The 19965-nt window shown below is 37.6% G+C and overlaps 1 protein-coding gene across 2 annotated transcripts in view; it reads left to right on the top strand.

The window, feature by feature from the left end:
- The window catches only part of MYO1E (myosin IE), a 1655775-nt gene that overhangs the window by 50632 nt on the left and 1585178 nt on the right, over positions 1 to 19965 (top strand). The gene's annotated exons all lie outside the window — the stretch shown is intronic.

Here is a 19965-nt window from a genome sequence, read left to right as displayed (position 1 = left end):
TACTATCTTGAAAGAACTATGTCTCTCAGATCTTTGGAATAATTGTATTGAGACAGGTTGTCCCTTCCTCCCTTCACAAGAAGTAGAATATTTCCAAATGGTCGTTTTAATGCTATTCCCTTTTGTTGCACTCGCCATGAAAATAAATCTATTTCAAGCAGGTTCAAAGCCTTCTCTACCAGGGCCATGGCTTCATGTATGGCTTTTGGAAAGGGTTTTATTCTAAAAAAATTCTAGAAGCTGTTACTTGGAACTCTGTAAATACTGTCATAAAGCACTGTAAGCTTTATTCCTTCTCTGCATCCGGGCAATGTCCAGACAAGCTTTGGTAAGACCATTCTCCAGGGGTTCCCAGACTCTACTCTTTCCACATCCTAAATTTAGTTGGCTATGGTTATCTATCCATATAGCCAAGGCTACTACTACAGTGATCAATATGATGAATGTAATACAGATGTTCATCGTGTTACACTGCTGCAGTCATTACACTTGGGTTATCCTGCCATCAGGCAGTTCCCCAGTTGGCCTGAGTTCCAAAGTCTTGGTCCAGCATCGGTTGCTGTCGCCTCCTCCCTGATGTCAGTGCAACAGGGGGTATATAAGATGCAGCTGACGCCATTTTCTCCAGTCTTTCTTGCCATGTGGTGCCCGAAGCAAAAGCAGTTTGCAAATGCCGGTCGGCCGACTCCTGAGATTTTCATTCCGAATCCAGAACCGAAGTCTTCTACAAAGCTAAGTACCCCATTGGGGAAACTTTTTTTCTTGCCTCAGACCGATGTCAGTAAAAGTTAATAACTGTATTTCTTGTGGGAAGCAAATACCTCATAAGGATCTCCATTCCTATTGTATCCCATGCCTAGGCCCAGACCACAACGTCACTGGTTGTCGGTTTTGTGCTAGGTTTAACAAGCGCACTATTAAACGTCAGTTTGATTTTGCCCGATATTATTTTGGCAGAAAATTCAATTACATCATGCCATCGGAACTTCCGATGACCGGAATACATAAAAAGCGCAAAGACAAGGACAGGCATCAGAGGCCCAAAACTGACGACGATGCCTCTTCTAGGCCAGTCGCCGGTTCTCCGGTTTTCAGCGAGGAGCCTTCGCAGCCCCTGATGACTGCTTCCACAGACCACCTCCGACTCCCACGTGGAACTGGCTGGGCCTTCAGATGCACAAGTTTTTCAGTCTACCGAAACTAACCCTTCAGAGGGAACCAAACTAGCTGAGCAATCCACAGCTTCAGAGGGTGTTTTCAGACCTACCCAGTTAACCATTAAACCCTCTGCTAAGTCCAGAACAGGCCTCCATGCCTAAGAAACAAATGCTCTAAATGGCCGAAGACCTAATCACCCTGATCAGGGGGTCCCATCCCCCACCTGATAAAAGGCCCAGACATGATGCAGACTATGAATCTTCTGATCAGGTGTCCATTTCTTCAGATTCATCCTCAGACCTAGGATATTCTTTATACCCTTATGAGGATTCTGATGCTGAGGAATCAATTCCATCAGCCTCTCCGCCTGAGGACTACTCCTTTGGGGAGACCTTACATACCATGAGGGAGCATTTCCATTGGGAAGGCCAGGATTACTCAGAATCAAAGAAAAGGCTCAGAGACTTCCTTTTATTACCTCAACACAGACCCCTTGCTATTCCTCCAGTGTTAGATATTGTGGATGATGTGTATACTGAATCCAGCTTAAATCCTGACTCCTTACCTCCATCCCCAGTTAAACCTGATAGATACTACAGAGTTCCTGACTCTCACAAATTTCTGTATAAAAGTCCTGTTTCTGACCCTGAAACTATTTCTCAGGGACCCAAAGGGATTAAGGCCTCATCAGCAAAAAACCCAGTTCCCTCTGACAGAGATTCCAGAGCATTAGACAGATGGGGAAAGAAAGTATATACGTCTGCAACTTTTACAATGAGAGCTTTAAATTGCCAGTTTCACATGCCAAAATATCAGCAATTTTTGATGTCAGTTGAAACAAAAGATGCTTCCAGATTCAGATCCTCCCAATTTTAAAGAAATGCAGGCTTTATTGCATGCAGCTGAACAAGTGGGAAAACATATTTTGCAATGTGGTTTTGATTCCTTAGAGGCCTCCTGCAGAGCAGCAGTTACAGGCTCTGTCACTAGAAGACATGTTTGGTTAAATTAACATACGTTACCAGATCATGTTAAGGCAAAATTATTGGATGCACCTTTGCAGCGTGATGTGGTGTTTGGAGTTAAGGCAGAGGAGGTATTAAAGAAGATGGAGGATAAGGCAAAATCTATGAAAACAGTGAAGGATTTCTTACAGGTTCAGCCTCCTCATTTTAGCAGAAATTGGCCAACAAAGAATTGGTCCTTTCCAGTCACAGACAGACCTGAAAGGGGCAGATACAGACATCCAAGAGGTAGAGGTCAAACACAAGGTCCTTACAGGCCTCGACAATGGGGTACACCAGGCCAGAAAGAAGGGGAAGACAGGCCCCCACCATATAAAAAGCAGCCTCAATGACTTCCCACTACAGCTGCCAAACAGCTCTCTCTTGGCAGCCCCCTTAGGAGGAAAACTGGCACTTTTCTATCACAATTGGCATCGCATCACCAAAGACAAATGGGTTCTCAACATTGTATCTCAAGGTTACAGGTTACACTTTCACACTCTGCCAAGGTTAAAAGGAATGCCAAATCTGCCACCAAATCAATGGGCAGAGGCTCAAAAACAAATTACAGCACTCTTGGACATGAGAGCTATTCAAAAGGTACCACCACAGGAGCAAGGACAAGGATTTTACTCAAGATTCTTTCTGGTTCCCAGAAAGGACAAAGCCTGGAGACCCATTCTGGATCTTTCTTCTCTAAACACTTACCTGGATGTTCCGAAATTCAAAATGTTGACACTACAGCAGCTTCTTCCCATGCTGGGCAAGAAAGTTTGGCTCGTGACTTTGGACCTCAAGGAGGCATACCTGCATGATCCTATTGGACAAAATTACAGAAGATACCTCCGATTCATAGCTGGTTCAATGCACTATCAATTCTCTGCACTGCCCTTTGGCTTATCTACTGTGCCCAGGGTCTTCACAAAGTGCCTGGCACCAGTAATTGCATTTTGCAGGCAAAAAGGAATTCAAATTCATCCGTACCTGGACGACTGCCTGATTCAAGCAGAGAGAAAGGACGTTCTTCTAAAGCATCTGGCGTTAGTAAAAAAGTTATTAAGTTGCCTGGGGTACACAGTAAATGAAAAAAAATCAAAACTAGTGCCCTCACAAGAGATAATATTCCTGGGTGCCAGCTTGAACACAATGGCCCAGATGGCTTATCTCATGCCAGACAAGCAAGGACAACTGACTCAATACTTTCAATTGATGGCAACAAAGACCCAACTCCCTGCAGGCCTTGGGCTACATGGCATCTTGCATACTACTAATTCCATATGCCAGACTGCATATGAGGAAACTACAGTGGTACCTAAAGAGTGTATGATCCCAACACTGTCAAAGTTTGGAAACAGTTATACCACTAATTCCTTGCCTTTAACAGGAGTTTCAGTGGTGGGCTCAAGCTTGTTACTTCAACAAGGGACAGCCTTTTACTCAACCCACAGCCAGGCAAACCCTGACAATAGATGCATCAGATTACGCCTGGGGAGCACACATGGCAGGAAAATGTATTCAGGGCGAGTGGCCCGCAGAGCAAAGGCATCTTCACATCAATCAGAAAGAGATGCTAGCAGTACAAAATGCCCTTATAGCTTTCAAGGACCTGCTGCATTCAGGACAACTACTACTAAAGACAGATAACACCACAGTTATGTGGTACATAAACAAGGGGGCACACACTCCTACCCCAGCTGCAGACAAGCCATGACCTTGTGGAACACAGCTCTAGACTACCAAGTTCATCTGCAAGCACAATTCCTGCCAGGAAAGAAAATCACACTGGCAGACGACCTAAGCAGAAACATCATGGATCCCCACGAATGGGAATTGAATCCACAAATATTCAGAATGATAACACAAAAATGGTGGTGCTCGGACATAGATCTATTTGCATCCCCAACGAACTGCCAGCTACAGAAATTCTGCACAAGGAGTTACCATCCACAAGCATGGAAAGTGGATGCCCTCTCATTCAGTTGGAAAAATCTGCAAGTATATGCTTTCCCACCTTTACCTCTCCTTCCAAAGGTACTCATAAAAGCCAGGCAAGAAGAGCCAAAGATGATCCTGATTGCACCAGACTGGCCACGCCAGCACTGGTACCCAATCTTAAAGAACTTGACACAAGAAGCACCCTGGATTTTGCCTCAAATCCCACATTTGCTGACACAGCACAACAATCAGATACTTCACAGCCAGCTAAAGACCTTAAATCTAGCTGCATGGAAAATTCCTTAGTCAAGCAAGCAATGCCTCTCTCCAAAGCTGTTATGGATGTCATTCTGGAGGCCAGAAGGCCTAGTACCAGGAAAGCCTATTCGGATAAATGGAAGAGATTCTGTGCCTGGAACCAGACGCACAACCTTGACCCTCTTGTCCCAAACATTCCTCAGATACTTCAATATTTAACTGAGATGCTGGACAAGGGCCTCTCCTTCTCATCCATAAAGATCCACGCCTCTGCCATGTCTGCTCATTACAACACGGATCCACCAATTTTCTCTAATCCTTTGCTCAAACAGTACCTCAGAGGGGCTAAAAACATAAGACCGCCCCGTAGAGCACCTACTCCAACTTGGGACCTCAACTTTGTTTTGGAAAAATTTTTTTGAGCCAGCTAACACAGCAGAATTAAAATATATCTCTTGGAAAACTGCTCTGCTACTGGCAATAACATCAGCACGAAGAGTTTCAGAATTACAGGCACTAATGGCAGTGGAACCTTTCCTCATTTTCCACCAGGACAGGGTGTAGAACTAACCCTACGTTTATGCCAAAGGTGGTATCAAGTGTGGCTCTTCCAAACTATTCACTTGCCAACTTTTTATCCAAAACCACAGAACAAAGGGAAGAGACTACTACATTCTTTGGACATTCATAGACAGTTACACTTCTACTTGGACAAGACCAAAGCTTTCAGAAAATCTGAGCAATTATTGGTAGCATATGCTGCAGGAGCACAGGGAAAAGCCATTTCAAAACAGACTATTTCAAAATGGATAGGACATTGCATACATTTCTGCTATACACACCATGGGAAACCTGTACCTAGCAACATTAGATCTCACTCCACCAGGGCAACAGCCACTTCAACTGCCTACCTCAGAGGAGTACCTACCAAGGATATTTTGGAAGCAGCAACATGGACTTCTGTGCATACCTTCACCAAGCATTACCATTTGCCTTTATACTCCAAATCTAGAGCTGGCTTTGCCACTGCTGTGCTTCAGGGCCTTATAGCCACCCCTAATGCCTTATAGAACCAGCCACCCTACCTCAGCTTTGGGATTCCACCCAACTGTAATGACTGCAGCAGTGTAACGCGATGAGCATAGTACAGTTTTGTACCTACCATAAATGTAGATGTTCGAGTGTAAACACTGCTGCAGTCCAGGTTACCCTCCCTCCTTCTCCTCTTACTTGCTGTTACGTACCTAGGTCTTCTACCCTTTACTACCTATGGGGAGTATTTGCTGGTAACTGAAAATTGTTGTTTGCTTTTCTTTTGTATACTTTACTAGCAATTTGAATTGCCTACCTATTGGCACCTGACATCTGGGGCAAGAAAAACTGAAGAAAATGGCTTCGCCTGCATCTTATATACCCCTGTCGCACTGACGTCAGGGAGGAGGTGACAGCAACCGACACCGGACCAAGACTTTGGAACTCAGGCCGACTGGGGAACCGCTTGACGGCAGGATAACCCAAGTGTAATGACTGCAGCAGTGTTTACACTCGAACATCTACATTTATGGTAGGTACAAAACTGTACTTTGTGCAAGCTAAACTTACCATAACCGTACATGTTGAAATGATCACCGCTGCAGTAGGCTTCTCCCCCACCCCCCGCCCCTGATGTCTTTTGGTGTGTTTTTTATGATAGAATCTGGACAGTTATGTTTTGTTCCTAGCATATTCCTTTCAGGGCTCAGCCTCCCTCTTTTTGCTGTCTGGAAAGCTCTGAAGGGCTATTCACCCAAACTTGTCTTTTAATTGTCTCAGCTTGATAGTTTAGTGCCTGGAAGTTACCCTGAAGATTTGGAAGATGGTTGGCTGTTGTATCCTTAGCAGGATATAACCCATGTACCTAAGGTTACTGCAGCAGTGATCATGAGGCAAGTTCAAGCTGCACAGGCACAGCTGTACTTTCTGACAGAAATTTACTTTATGTGATGGTAACTACAGTCTTGTCTTGTCATGAGTAAAATACAAATGTCAAAACATAGACCCCAGTAATCTTGGCAGTTAGTCTTAATGTTCTGCTGGCCAAAAGTTTGAATGTAGAGTAAATTCATCATGAGTCCTTCATTACCAGAAAAAAATGTTGCTCTTCAGTTTACCTTATTTATGTCCACTGGTAGTTGTATCTCATAAAATCCAATTTCAAACCACTGACTGTCAGATTGAGCAATGGATATAACTTCATGTCCATTGTTCTTTCCCCCACAACTTTAACACAACCGATTGCCTGTTTCACACCTTCTAAATACTTCTTTCTGATATCAAATTCTTTTTCTCCTGCCCCATTGTTAACTTTCCATTTCTGAAGTTGATGCCTGATGATGAGGAGAGGCATTGAATGGATGGCTGTAGGAACATTTCAGTAGGAGGAAATCTATAGTGGGATATTTAAATTCATGTGGAGGGGGGGGGGGGAATTGAAATTGGAAATAGAAAAATCTATCTCGGTCACCCCGAGTTTTTTTTTTTTTTTTTTTTAATTGTATTCACATACACTTTCATGTGACATCCCATTCACCAAGTCTACACAGCACATGCTTGCTTATGCACTTTTGACCCTTCCCCTCCCTTTTCAATACCTAATCATTCCCCTTGAACTTTACCTCTGACCCTCCTACAGACCACTACGTTCTGCATATACCTAATGATCTTGTTGTATATAGTAGAAACATGCTGGTATATTTTGTTTGTATAAATGTTTCTTTGGAGCTTTTCTCCCTGGGCCTCCACTGAAAATGGACATGTATCCAGTTGGACTATCCCGGTTAACAAATGTAAAATAAATAAAATAAAAATAAAACTTACATCAACATGTATGCAGTTCATAGTATCTGCAGTTTAATAAACTCAAATAAGTTGTTCTCACATTCTGCAACCAGCCACACAGTTTGCATGTCATTTGCAAATGTTAGCATTTATTACATCATTTACAGTTCAGTAACACTGTTTTGCATATTCAGTCCTCTTATAAGACCTTTATGAACTACCAATAGGCATTTGAAGATGTAGAAAGAGAGCAATATATTTGTATAAGTATATAGTATAATACAGAACAGTTAAATTTTAGACATAAACATTCACAGGAATGGACAGTATTGTAGTAACTTGAACTTGGCTATCCCAATTTGTGTAGGGATAATGAAATATTACTTCTGTTTAATATTTTTAGTTATTTCATTGAATTTGAATCTTGAGTCTTTCCCTCTGGACAAAATATTTCCTGTTCAAACTTGGGAATTCTGTTTTGGCTTTAAACACTGATGCAATCCTGTTCCTGAGAAATGTCACCAGGGTGAACTGGCTTTTCATGAGTCTTACTGGTAATGCTAGAAATGCTCTGCTGACCTTCATAGGCTGATTGTGTCATCCAGGAAAGTGCTTAATATCATGTAAATTGAGATTTATAATGTTCTTACAGTATCATTAGTTAGACTTTTGAGGGTGCCTCTGGTCAGGGTAACAGGCAGGTCTGGTCTGCTGAGGATATTTTGATCTGTAACATGGTGCCCCATTTGCAATCATTATGTGGTTCCATTCAGGCCTGCTACTTTGATACTGTTTCTCAGTCTGTCCTGTATTTAAGAGTTCCTGGTCGGACAGACTGTAGATGTTAGCCTTGAATGAGATTTAACAATTTTGTGTATTTCCCCATGCTGAGTAGGATGTCCCTGGGGTCTTGTCATGCATGTAATAATTCAGTAGCATTTCTCTTAAATGTATGGCCATATACCATATCATTTTCACAAGTTCTTAGTTCTGCTGTGCATAGTTAAACTTTTATTGCATATTAGCACTTCTGCACTCTTTGAATTATGTAAACTTTGTATTTCATTTTCTGTACCTGTTGCTCTTTGTAATATATGGGTTTTTACTTAAAGTAGTGGCATACAATTGTACTGTAGTGTATATTTGTGCATTAGTCTCCACTGTACAAACCAACCTCTCTGCCTTGAGTACCATGTGGAAGCGTTAACTTCAGGGTCCCAGCATGCATGCATAAGTGACCCAGAGTAGTATCATATGTTTGTAATTAGAAAGTCATTCTGTAAAAATGAGAAGGACTGAATCTCTGTCAGTCTTTTGTTCATTTATTCTGCACTAAGAAGGGCAAAATGAATGTATGTAGATTGTTCTATGTATAAGCTCTGCATGTGTTAATTCTTTTAGCATTTCTTACATCGAAATATTGTACTTGTAAGCAATGCATCTGAAATATGTCTATATAAAGTTAAACTATAAAGAGTCTTTTCTAAGTCCGCTATGATGCTATTACATTTGGAAAAACAGAAGCAAACTGCTCTGAATTCCAGTCTTGTTTATGTAGGTAGCTAGCAAGGCTTAAAGGAAGTGGTTCCTGTAACATAATCTCCCAGCAGCCGTTCAGCTTGTGTGGCTTGCTGTTGGGTGTGATTACCTATTGCCAGTCCTCTGCTCAGGCACTTTATTGTTTATTGAGAAACACAGCAAGCCAACTCTGATCTGTCATCAAATAAAAATTGTTCAAGTCTGTTCAGAATTGTAACCCAGTGGTTACACAACTAATACTTAACCCAGTAACTGTAGCTCTGGGATGAATTTACGTTGCTGCTTGCAGTGTGACAGCCAAAAGCATTGTAGATAGGAGCTTCTGTTGCTTAGGTACTGTGACGTGTGCAGCTAGCTAGATGTGCCTTGCCTTTAGTTACACAGATCGATTTTACTAACTGTGTTCCTGGGACTGAGGACAGCTGCACATATATAAATTCTAGTCCCGCCCTGAAGGTTTTTACCAACTATTTTATGGTATCCTGCCTTTGCTTTTATCTGCTACATATACCACTAATTTCACTTAATTTGAGTGAAAATAATGAATGTCTACAATCAGTTTGGTTTGGTTTGCTCCGAAGTAACTTTGTTATTGCTTTATTTTGTTTAGACTAACTCAGTTATAATTTCCTTTATAAAGACGTTTTTATTGAAAAGTATAAGAATTTATCTAATAGTTGCAATATACTTTTGAGAGGTGAGTGCATGCATAGATGCCTGTGTGTGTGTATGTATGTAATATATATATAAAATGCACATAGATGCATACGTGTATGTGTGTGTATAATGTAATAACGTGCAGTACGAGTAAGTTGAGACAATTGCCACGGGGGTGGGGGGGGTGGCCAAGATGGTGACAGGCTATTTGATTTATATTTCTGACAGGAATTAAGTTTTTGATGATGTTAACTCTTCAACTTTGAGGATTGTCTTCCTTTTAAGATATTGAAACATTTGTATCTGGAATTTGCATCTTCAGTTATCTTAATTCCTGTCGACATTCATACAGAAAGGGTTTTGCTTACTCTTCAGAAGCTAACTCTCAGGACTTGTCATCAAAGAGGGAATTACAATAATTTCTTGCTAGCATACAAGACCTTTCAATGAAATTTGAAGTTGTCTTATTTATTGTCCATTTTATCGAAGAATGCACACACACAAAAAAAAAAGGAATAGCTACATGAAATAATGCAACAGAAGACTTGGATCACCGGTATGGAAAATGCACTAAATGATCTAGAAGGAAGGGTTTCAGAAGAAGAACATAATGTTGAACTTTTATTAAAGTAAAATACCTATCTTAAATAAAATAGATGACCTTGAAAATTGGCTTAGAAGAAACAATGTGCATTTTATGGTTTTTCTGAAAAAAAAAAAAACAGAAGGTGGCATTATGGTTTAATTTTGTCGCAACCTGGCTCCTAAGATCTTGAATCTACCTGAGTCTTTATCATATGGTAACTGAAAGAGAATACAGGTCTCTTGGTGTTCCTTCATCATCTAAAAAAAACAAAAAACAAATCCAAGATCCATAATTGTGAGATTTTTTTTTCCTGCCAGGATAAGGAACCTATATTAAAAAAAATGCTGGCCAAGTTCTCCAGTTAAACTAAGTAAATGAGACAATTAGATTTGACAATGACTACTCTTCACCATTTTTTAAGAGTTTCGTTCAATAAAATAATTGAAACCGATTTTAAGTGCACTTATTTTCAGCTAGACTTTAAGGTGCTAAAACACTGAAACATTGATTTGGCTATGTCCTTTTTAAATAAACGAGCAACATTTTGGAAGAAACAGAAGAAATGGAATGGAACAGAAGTTCTTTGAAAAGACAGGCAGAAAAAAATGGATGGAAAACTACTGACGAGAAAAAATTAAAAGAAAGATGAGTCCATTTTATTTTTTTTTTTCTCCTTTCTCTGACCAGTTTGATTTATATTCGTATATTCTTAGTACTACTTTCCAACTGATTCAGATAGGAAAATAGAGAAAAAAAGAAAATATACACAACAGTAAGATAGTGACTTAAACTTTTATGTCATTTTTAACATCATAAATATTAATTGCATTAGTTGGTTTATGATTTTTATATATATGTCCTTTGAAAATATTCTATTAGCTTTACTTTGCTTTAACAAACATTAATTACATTCATATATACATGATGAGTCTAACTTTGAAATGCAGATAGCTAAAGTGCCGTTTCTTTTACTGTTTGTGTGTGTGCGTGCGTGTTTGTTTTCTTTTGGATGGGTCTTGTGGTTGTGTCATGAGCAAATGTTTTGCAGGATGGGTTCTTGTTTGGTACTGTGTTGGTGGTATGGTAATTTCTTTGAGCTGTATACATTTCTGGAAGTTTTAGCTGTGTGCTGGATGGTTGTGCAATATGTTTATCATTTAAATGGAGTTGCAGATGATATAGTTTTTTTGGCCGGGTTTATTCTTTTCTTGTAGTTGATGTAGTAGATTTTTTTTTTGAGAATAATGACTTAAACAGTGTCTTGTGTGTCATGAAGCATTTTGCCATCATTTGTAGGCTAGCTTTCATTGTCTTGGATCTCACAAGTGAGTTTTTACAAAACAAAAGCTAAACTCTAGCTATACCTGTAGCCATTTTGAGTCATGTTGTTGCTTGGGTTGTCTCTGCATCTTCCCATTAATGCCTTGCGCTAGTGGGTCCCTCTTGTTTTTTCCTTCTCTTTTGCAATTGAATTGCATTGTAGTCATGCAGACTGTTGAAGGAAATTAGATTGCAATGTAATTAACTCATGTTCATGGGTCAAAGGTTATATTAGTGGTGATTCTGGTGTAGCATTATTTAAAGTGATCTTTACCTTTTTATTTAGAACATGTAAACTAGTAATATGTGTGAATAAGTGTTAAGATATGGGCTAATAACTGTGTTGTGGACTTGTATCAGATGTTAGATTTTAATCTATTTAGTAAGGTTATACAATATAGTCCTGTTTCCTTAATAATCATATAGACAAAGGACATGAGCTTTTAGAGAATTAAGCAATACAAGCACTGAATGACTATATGTGATGAGTCTGTTATTCTTAGATGTATGACAATTTCTTTAGTAATGATCAGCCTTAATAAACAAGTTGCTATCAAAGATGTAGAGATCCTAAATAGGATGCATAACCTTTATAGTGTTCATATTAAAATTAAGCCATTACTAAGTCTAGTATTGATGGAGTGAAGTTTACATAGTTAAGATTTGAGAATGACCACAACAGTTGATTTTAAGAGCTCTGGAGAGTCGCATGTCACTGATAATGTTAATTTAATTTGCAGATTTTTATTATATAATTTAATGGTATGTAAACCGATACAAAACTGCATTTATGCAACTGAAAAGAGACTGGAGGAAAAAAGGATTCCGACACAAACTTTTTAGCACTTCCATTCTATTTAATTATAATTTGGAACTTCAGAAACATTGTTGTCCAACCTCACTACACAATTTAAAAATACTACACCTGACTAAAATCACCCAATAGAGTCAACAGTAATCCAGGTATGTCAGTAACCTGAAAGTTCATTAAAACATTCTTAAAGAACTCCTACTTTAATACCAAATATAAAGATTGTTTCTCTTTTGCTGTAAAAATGCTGAACATGATGAACAATAATAAACATTGTAAACATAATATCGTTGCATCTGTAAACAAATATATATATATATATTAATAGTCTCATTTAGACCTGGTGCCTGATCAGCCTCCACATCTGTTTTGCCAAGAAGTCTTCCTGCAATCTATCACCAGTGACACTCTCCAAAACAAAAAAGGAAAAATTTTTTGAACCTGAACAGACATTAGTATACCTTACCAAAGGATTTGATTGATACTTTTCCTTAATAGCCAATAAATGTTCATAAATGCTCCTGTTGAGAAATCTGATTTTTTTTAAAAAAACATCACTTGAATTACAACAGGCAGTGTAAACAACATTTTTGCTAGTACAGTTGTATCGTCCCCTAGCCAAACAACTCTATTACAGTGCTTGTACTCAACTGATAATTGCTCATGCAACTGCACTGTTTACAGTGCCCACAGGAAAAAGTACCACAAATGTAACTTTTAGACCACCTTACAAACATTTTTCTCAAGAAGAGATTTAAACCATGTTTTACTTATTTTCCAGTTGTCCACAATAATGTCCCTTATAAGCCACATCTCATTAGAAATAGATAAAGGAAAGACCAATGAAAAAAAATCTTATTTTCAACTTGAGTTGTTGATGAAACTGTATGAGGGTTATGAGTTTCTAATAAAATGGGACATGCTGAACCATCTACTTCCTCCTCTATAGTTTGACAAGCAAGGAGGTCTCATATTCTCTCAACTCAAAAAAGTTCTAAGTTTCATAATTTCACTCCAACATCGTTATCAGTTGTGAGTTGACTTAATCATGTTAGTTGACCCTTAATTGCACCTCTCTTAATATGTACAGGGTGCAGACTGTCACTGTGAAGATAGTGGTTTACAAATGTAAATTTTCTAAAAATATTACTTTGAAAAATACTTTCTTAGTGGTCAAACATTAAGTGAATATCTAAAAAATCTAAACCATCGCCAAAACCACTAGTATTAAATAATAAAAAAAAAAAAAAACAGTAGTTTTAATTCAAATCATCATCAAAAGAACAACATTCACTGTAGTCACCTGTCCATAAAAAAAGTCGTCAATGTAATGATAATAAGCAAGAATCTTAGATGCTTTCAGGTGCTGAACATGAACATTTGTTTCCCACATAGCCATAACTAAGTTGCCAAAAGTTGGGACAACCCTTGCCCCCATTGCAACACCCAACATCTGTTTGTAAAACTGATGTGTTAAAGTTCCATCAAAGTGCATACAGTGTTAATTTTGTGATAATCAAAACTCGTATAACTACATAGATATTCTCTGAAATATTCTAGGCCAATTTCTTGATCTATACTGGTATAAAGATGCCACATCAAGTGAAGCAAAAATGCAATTGTCTTTTGGTGTTAAATTTTTTAAAACTGTACCAAGAGTCACGTAAATAAAATCTGGAGTCTTGAACAACAAGATGTGATACATGGTCTAACCATACTGAAATGGGTTCAGTTTTGGACCATCTGGCTGACAAAATGGGCCTGAAAGGTAGTTTGACATTTTGGTATACCAAAAGGTGCAGAAAAACAGAGTATAGCCATCTTGGGATGTTCGACATGCATTTCTGAAAGTTTTATACATCCCTGTCTGAATAAATCAAACAATGTCAAATCTATCTTAGAAGAATGTTTCTGAATGAACTTGGAATCAACTTGTAACATTGTTCATCAGTTAAAAGATCATACATAGCTTGATTGTAATCAGCTGTCTTCATAATCACTAACATCTGCCCTCTTTATTTGCAAATTTTTGTTGTTTAATTCATGTAATGCAAATGTTTTCCAGAGGGCTAAATGTACCACTTGTTGATTTAACTTCTCTCTAAAATCATTCTCACATAAGTTGTTAAATACTTGCAGTGTGGTATTCAGTCAGGGATTGAATCTACTATTGATTTTGGGCCCATCAGTTAAAGTAGTCTCAGTAACTGTCCTGCATAATATACTGTAAATGCAATTTTCTCAAACAGTTTAAAATCTGTAATCACTCTCATATTAACTGAAGAAGGAAAACCCGTTTCTATAGGGATAACATCAGTTAGATTCAATACATCTAATTGAAAATGTAATTATTTTTCTGTTTTTTTTCCAATTTTCCTTTCCCTTTTGTCTACATGTTGTTGGACCACTTCGGTGTCCATTTGTTTCCAGCCTGGTCCATCAAAAAAGGACCAGAAGATGATGAAGGCAGAGAGGAAGAAGAAAGCATTGCAATATTTTGTGGCATGCTAATATTGGCCTCTTTATTCCCATTGGAACCTGTAAAGGTTGATGCATTGGGAATAGACGGCTGTACGTTACAGTTTTCATATCAGAACTGTTAATTAACACAGCGATTCCAGTCTGATCAAAAGTGAAATCACTATCACCGTTCTGTCCTTCCATCACCTTAAATGGATAGGCATTATTCACAGCATATGCTGCCAAATCCGTGAGCTTACCCGGTTTTCTTGAATTAGTGGATGCTCTCTGCCTGTCAGCCTTTGCACCAATGCTACAATATAATGAACTCCAGGATTTAAAGCTATCATGTGTTCTTATCTTGTTGTTAAGTTCATGCATTTGAGTTCTTAAAACATTTAATTCCTCCTTTTAGTGTTAGCCAGCACCTTCATAACATTTATTCCCATGTTGATAACCAATACAAGTAATTGGTTATTCAAGGCATTTTCTTGATCACAATTGGTGAATTTGGAGACCCGTAACCCCTGTGGCACACCCTAGTGCTTTATATTTTCCTCTAACTAAGAAATTTCAGGTTCCAAAGCCAAAAACTTCATAGTGCAATTGTGTAACTTGAAAAATGTCATTCTTACAAATGTTGAAATCATTTATACTGCTGTCATGTAATAATGTACTTGAAATGCCATTGTCATGACAGTCTTCACTTAATGAAAAAGCATTGCCAATGTCTTTAAAAACATAATCCAAAAAGCTATTAGTTCTATTCAGAGTGGGTTGCTGTGAACTTAATACCTTGACATTGGGATTTTATTCCTGTTTCAGTGAACCACAAAGTACCAGCTTCTAAAGTGTGAGCTCCAGTGCACTCATTGCCAGAAAACCCTTCATGAATGGCCTCCACTGTGACTGACAAATGTTTGGTCCTATGTTGCAAACTATCCGGAATGGAATGTGTGGTGAGGTTCAGCAATGTGTCTTGTGAAAAATCCTCTTGAGCCATAACCCACCTCAAAATCAAGCCAACACTCAATAAATGAACTCAAGCAAGTGAAAAACTGAAATGAGACAGATGAGGAACAAACTGCAGTTATGTTGAACTCATTCTAATTAGTTATTTGTTAAGTCAGATATATAAATTAAAAGCTTTAGTTATTTGTAGATGGACGTCATGGTTTTGAAAATAACTGATGCAAAGTTATAATCAAACTTGAGGATGAAAATGTAAATATTTTTATATACTTAAAGATACAAAGTGAAAGGCATAAGATATTGTATATGGATGTGTTGAAAGTGTCAATCCAATAATTACATACTATAAGATAAAAATGAAAGGGCATATTACAATTTTATTCATAAATGATTGCTTTGCTTTTCACTTGGCTATTAAAACTTGTCTATTTATATTAACAATGTATTTGTGTATGTCAGTACTTTGCTTTAAGGTACATCATTAATAGTATCTCTTAAGTAGTAAATTTTTTGTTAGAGTAACCATATTAATATTATGTAAAGTTATCTTTCATATACATATTCCTAAATCATAACTATAAAATGTGAAGTATATATAATGTATTAGTTAATAATTGTTTAATAAGTAACCTTTTATTTATTTAATTTTCAGTTAGTGAGGGGGTTAGTGTTTGGTGGAGAAATTAGAGGGAATCTTTGAATAGATATGCTATTTAAATGCAGGGTCTTAAACCCCAGGGTTTGTGTGGTTTACCTTTTATTTAAATGTTTAATATTTCAATATTTATAGTTTGTCTACAAATATTAATAGCTTAAGTTTGAGTGATAAACATGTACAATCATTGTCTGTCATTTTTACCATATTGTTAACATATGAGTAACTGCTTCCACATCAATGTAAATGGTTTGAATAACAGCTGTAAAAGGGGGAGTTCAAACACATATTTAGAAATTTTAATGCCAAAGTTGTATTCTTACATGAGACACATTTATTATAAGAAGATATTAATGGACTTGATACAAATATCTATAAAGTACTTGTTCACAATATAAACAAAAGAAAAGAGGTGTTGCAATTTTATGGAAAAACTCTACATTAATGTCTAAAATCCTAAATGTATAGAATGATAAATCTGGGATGTTCTGTCTTAGTAATTTTAGAATTGAATGGGAGACTGCACATTTTAATCTTTATTGGACTCCTGGATTAAGAGTTAAAGTGGTATAAACAGTTTGAGGAGATTATACAATATTCTAAAGGGAGTATAATTTTAGCTGGTGACTTTTAATTGTGTTTTGAATGATAACAAAGAAAACCAGCATTTTCTAAAGCATAGATATGTTTAATATTAAAGGACATGAATTTTCAGATGCAAATTCATATTTTTAACACATTTTTCACATTGACATGATACTCTATAATTGCATATTTCAACTGATAGCAAGATTAGATAGTTAAAGCTGTCTCATGTCCATTATCTGATCATGATGCAATTATACTTAAATTGATAATGAATGCTAAAAAAAGTATTTCTAAGATGGGTTGCCAACTGGCTCACTGATAGAACCCATACAGTGAAAGTAGTGGACTCCAGATCTGACTACCGACCAGTTACAAGTGGTGTCCCACAGGGATCGGTCCTAGGTCCCCTCCTTGTTTTGCATCTACTTCTCTGAAGTTCAAGACAACACAAAGGAACTCTGGCTGACCAAGTTCACAGATCATTGCAAACTGGGAGCCATTATTCAGTCTCCAACTGATGTAGACATTCTACAAAAAGGCCTCACTGACACCAATGACTGGTGCCAGAACCATGGACTTAAGCTCATTGCCAAAAAGTGCATTGTCATTCCCTTTGGGAAAAATTCATTGACCAAGAACTACCACATAGACAGTAGTCCACCAAACTCCAAAGGTGTGATAGATCTGGGGACACAGGTTGACAGCAACCTCTCCTTTGATAACCACATTGCCAATGTAGTCAGAAAGTCTTTCTATGTGGTACATCTCATTACCAAAGGTTTCTCATCCCGGAAGAAAGAGTCATCCCTCATTAGACTTATTATAGAATACAACGCCCCATTTGGTATGTATCTCTCAACAACTGGACGCCTCACTAAGAGGATCTTAGGCCTTAGACACATGCTCTATATGGATAGGCTCAAAAAACTCCAGCTATAATCTGTCTCTTATCGCCTACTTAGAGGCTATCTCTGCTTGACCTACAAAGCCATGTCTGACCCAGAGCTGATACTACACCTAAATAAATCCCAATCCCTCCATGCCACACCCTCCTAGGACCTTCACCTCGTTACCACAATAAACAGAACATGCTGGAGGGAGTGATTCCTAACCCAAAGACTTCCCATACTCTGGAACAGACTTCCTTTTCACATCAAGCAGAGCATTTCACTGGCCCACTTTAAGAGAAATCTTGACGAGTGGGTGGGCAATAGGAAGTTGAAAAATGTCATTCTTACAAATGTTGAAATCATTTATACTGCTGTCATGTAATAATGTACTTGAAATGCCATTGTCATGCTATTTATAAAGTGGTTTTCTCAATCAAGTTTTTGCTTTATTTGCGTTTTCTGCAGTCTGTTTTTCAATAGGAAGTTCACCCCAGGGATCACTTCAGTGGCCTTGCTTGACAGGGGCACTGGGAACTAGCTCTGGGTGGCATGATGCCAGGGAATCTTCTTGGGCTAGACTTTTATATAGGCTCTAGGGCCGTTAGCCTAGTACACACCTATGAACCTAGAATTCCATCATATGTAACTAACCTGAAATATTTTAAGGAATTTTGTAACCAATTCAATCCTTTATAAATGCGAATTTAACCAAATATGTAGCTGAACTTTATTTGTGGGATTCATTAAAAATTCTGTCTTTTTATATTAAGAAACAAAAACAATGGAATAAAGAATTATTAGACCTATTAATGAAAGTAGATTAAACTTAAGTTGAATATTTAAAAAGGTAATAAATGTTTAGTAAAAACTTGATGAGATACATATTTAAACACTGCATCATAAAACTATGCTTAACTTATAGAAAATTAAAATGAGTTCCTATTGTATAAATCCTAAAAGTCAATGTAGATTAGATGTAATAATCTTCTTGGTACTGTTTGCTAATCAAATAAAATAAGTTTGTATTCCTGGGACTAAAAAATGTTTCAGATTTAGAAGATATTCTAGAGGCATATAAAATACACTTAAATTCAGTTAATTTGTATAACCTAGTAATAGAACCACAAAGTAGAATCTCTTTTTTTATGAAACTTATCAAAAATAAAGTAATAGCAGATAAAATAGATAAAACCTACTTTAATGTCTGAACTTAAATTTCAAATGAATAAATTAAAATTAAACAAAGCTCCTGTAACTGACTGTAAGCCATTACCTAAGGAAGCTCTGGCAATATTAAGAGCATTTACCTTGATTAAAGAAGCTAAAAATGCCCCCATCTTGGAAATGTCCACTAATTTCTTCCATTTAAAGTCAGATAAAGATGGAAAAGAATGTTCATCTTATAGACCAGTTTCCCTAGTAAATTGTAAGATTTGTATGGTAATACATGCTAATAGAATTAAACCGTTTCTTCCTTTGCTGATTGATCAAACTGGTTTCATATTGAATAGAAACTTGTATGACAATATTAAAAGAATACTAGTAGCAATTCACTATATCAAAAATACAAAAGGAAGTTTGGCTGTAGTGAGTCTAGACCTCAATAGCATCTTTGATTCAATTCATTGGGATTATTTGCTGTTGACTTTAGAGGAATATGGTATTTCACATGATTTTATATGATTAATTAGATTATAATAAGCTAAAGTTTCATATAACAAAGATTTTATCATATACTTGTAGGCCAATTACAATTACTAAGGGTACTAAGCAAGGATGTCCATTGTCACAGATGTTCATTGTGTTTCACTGTTGCAGTCATTACTCTAGGGTTATCCTGCTGGCAGGCTACCCGCAGTCGGCCTGAATTCCAAAGTCCTGGTCCAGCGTCGTTTGCTGTCGGCTCTTCCCCGATGTCAGTGTGCCAGGGATATAAAAGATGCAGCCGACACCATTTTCTTTAGTCTTTCTTGCCGCGCGGTTCCTGAAGCAAAAGCAGTTCGCAAGTGCCGGTCGTCCGACTCCTTAGATTTTCAAATTTCAGAACCGAAGTCTTCATTAAAGCTAAGTACCCCGTTGGGGAAACTTTTTTTCTTGCTCCAGACCGATGTCAGAAAAAGTTAACAATTGTATTTCTTGTGGGAAGCAAATACCTCATAAGGATTTTCACTTTTACTGTATTCCTTGCCTAGGCCCTGACCACAACATTGCTAGCTGTCAGTTTTGTGCTAGATTTAACCAACGCACTATTAAGCGTCTGTTCAATTTTGCATTTCATTACTTTGGCCAAATATTTAATTATATAATGCCGTCGG

This window comes from Protopterus annectens, chromosome 7.part1, assembly GCF_019279795.1.
Source record: "Protopterus annectens isolate FY-2018-M chromosome 7.part1, PAN1.0, whole genome shotgun sequence".
Lineage (NCBI taxonomy): Eukaryota > Metazoa > Chordata > Ceratodontiformes > Protopteridae > Protopterus > Protopterus annectens.
The sequence above is the reverse complement of the archived record's forward strand: the minus strand, read 5'-3'. Positions and strand labels throughout refer to the sequence as shown.